Below are 3,314 nucleotides of genomic sequence, written 5' to 3' on the forward strand. Positions count from 1 at the left end.
CTCCACTGCCTGTCCCCACCACCTTCTCTTCTGCCCTGAACCAACCTCCAGACATCACCCCCTCCACTGTGAGTCACGCCTCTTCTATCAATCAATCATTCTACCTCAATCCTGGGCCACACCTCTGGAGCTCCACCCCAGACGTTTGCCCTCTTAAATCAAAACCCTTCCTCCTCACCACTGGATCAAATGGCAGCACCCTTTACTTCACCCACCAGCAATCAACCAGCCCCCATGATCAAAGGCAATAAGCCCTGCTGTCATCCTGTGACTAACACCAATGTCATTGCTCCCAGTCACCCTTTTCTCTTGGAAGAGGATTCTAATTCCCCAGATATTGAAGGATTGTTATCTCACCTCTAAACCCTTGAGAACCCCTGGGACATGATCAGGAAAACTGCAGTCAAGGAAGGAGACTGGCAGATGGTGTCCAAAATTGCTGTGGCTCCAGTATGCTATGAGAGAAGAGGGGAGAACACGAGGTTTGAGCCAATGTCTTATGGGGAAATGAAGGAGCTGCGTAGGGCAGCAAAGGACCATGGCCAGGACCTGCTCTCTTTTAACAATCTAGTAAGGGCTAAGTTCACCACTCCTGTCTTGACCCCTCATGATTTAAAATACATTACGACTATGTTTTTATCACCCACTTAATACACTTTGTGGGAAAGAGGAGGAGAATGTATGTTAAAGGAAGCAATAGCAGAGTATGTTAATGATGAGACAAGAGTGGCAAAACCATTGAGCACCTGTCTGGAGAGGGACAGCATGGCCAGCCAGACAATCAGGCAGTGAACATTCCCAGGCAGGTACTGGGCAATATAAAGAACATGGCCCAGAAAGCATTAGTCCAGGTACCTGATGGTAGTACCCCAATTTTGGACTATGGGAATATCAGACAAGAGCCTGGAGAGCTCTATAAAATTCATTGACCATTTTAAGCAGCCATTGGACAAACAGGTCTGGGATGAAACAACCAAGGACAATTTATTAAGATCATTAGGGGCTGTCATCTACCACTACATGGACAACATCCTCCTTTCTGCCAAGGTCATCTCAGCATTGGTTACAGCACTGGTAGACACCATGGGAGCCATCCAAAAGGCAGGATATACTATTTCAGATGAAAACGTACAAAGAACTCCCCCAAGGATGTATTTGGGAAAGTGGATCTTGGCCAAACCATGCAGCCACATTTGCAGCTCCATGAAAACCCTTGGACCTTGCATGATATGGAAAATCTTCTTGGGACCATTAACTGGGTAAGACCCGTGTTGGGGATTTCACATGAAGACTGGGATCCTCTGTGCTAATGCCTATGCCGAATAGGAAGAGTCCAGCAACTGTGAAAAGCTCCTGCACATTCACAGCAGCCTCAGTAACTGTGCTTGCACACCCATTGCAGAAAAGTGTGCTTGTAAATTATCAACCAGTCTGATAAGTATTTCAAGGGTTTCTGCAATCAATTGATCAATCAATCAATCAATCAATCAATCAATCAATCAATCTTTTTAAGGTTTAAACAAAAAGAAATTGGAGTTAGAATTGGAAACAGTCACATTACGACATCTTACACATATCCCAAATGAATTTTTGCCTTAGAATTTTTGAGGAGACAAGCTCCTCTGAAACTAGGACAGCTGTCTTTTCTCTGTAGAGAAACACCTGACAAGTAATGTTACAACACAATCAATAAAATTTTTTGCAGGTTACATTAAACACAGCCTTAAAATACATATATAACAGAAAATCATTGTAAGCAGAGTTCTTAAGTTACAAACTGCAGCAAAGGCCTGTTGTACTTGTCAATGTAGCTCTCTTACCTCATGACTCATTCTGCAAGCTGCAATAAACAGCTGAATGCTCTCAGGAACTCCAAGTCATTCCTCATACCATCCTGAATGGAGGGGCAAAAGTAGCATTAAACAATATAAACAATTCATCAATTCTATCAAAACTTAACCCCTAAAATTTTCATTTTGTGTCTTCCAAGGGAAGCAGATGTACCAAACACACAGGAGAAGGTGATTTTAGACAGTGCTGTTTTGCCTGGGGTGGTCAAGAACTGCTTTCCTCAGGAACTGATGGATAATCCCTCTCTAAGCCTCAAGAAATGCAGAACAAGTAAAGCCTGAATGGACAAACTTGCATTTCATATGGTACATGGTAATCCTGACATACTCTGAGCAGTATTGAATAAAGCAGGTAAAGAATGCTGGAAAAACATCCTCTCCTGACTTGATCTGTGATTTGTAGGTAAGAAAAAAAGTCAGTTTTTCCAAGGAGAAAAAGGATGTTTACACTGAAGAATTCTCTAGACCTGCCTGAGTTGGTTGCACTTCAGAGAAGGCAATGAAGCAATATATGGCTCAAAAAGAAACTTAGCTTAGAGTTGATAATAAAAATACAGAAACACATATTACAAATATTAACCCATTTGATACACTTAATGGCTACAACTCAGTAACTTTTAAATCAAGTTTTCATGTATTTTTTCACATTTATTTTTAAGTAAGACTGTAGAAATAATGTAAGGAAAAGCATGAGGTACAGTTAATACTGTCTAAAGAGTGATGTTAAATACAGGCAGAATCAAATAGTATCAAACCATGTCAAGCATTTTCTGAAGCAATCTGAAGTCTACTAATTAGTCACTGATTGAAAGGGAGACGAGAAATACCAGAATAAATTTAAAAAGACCGGACTGCTATAGGAGAAGTGGGATACAGTACAGAGAGAACAGTTGGTCGAGATGTTCTGGCTTTGGTGGGGTACAGACTGTGGAATAAGAAACCACAGCTGTGAAAGAAAGAGCTTCATGTGCAGCTATCAATCTTTATGAAACTGTGTGGTTTTGTAAGGTTGCCAAGTAATGCAAACAAAAGGCTGATTCTGTAACTGGGGGGAAATTCAGCCTTGGGGATGTGACTGCTTGAGAGATGCAACTGCTTGAGGCTGCAACAGTATATAAGTCTGAGCTGTGAGAACAATTGCTACAAACTGTAACTTCTTCCTATTGTATAAATAAGAAGGAGCTAGGTCTAGCATATGAGACAAGAACGAGGATCAAAAGAGTGGCTCTTTGCCTTTTCTTTATTGCATGGTGGTAGCAGGGCAAAAGAGGAAGCGCATCTCAGGTCTTGGCTTTTTGTAGGAAAGGGTCAGGGAGGGGATTTCTGGCTGTCTGCCAATAGGATAGGGACAGGCGGGACAGGTAAGACATTCCTTATACCTCTGGTATCGGATTACAACAAACAATAAATTAATTCAGTGACTTTAGTGACTTCAGTGACTTCACTGAGTTCAATGACTTCAAT

This window comes from Erithacus rubecula, assembly GCF_903797595.1.
Source record: "Erithacus rubecula genome assembly, contig: scaffold_686_arrow_ctg1, whole genome shotgun sequence".
NCBI classification, from domain to species: Eukaryota; Metazoa; Chordata; class Aves; order Passeriformes; family Muscicapidae; genus Erithacus; species Erithacus rubecula.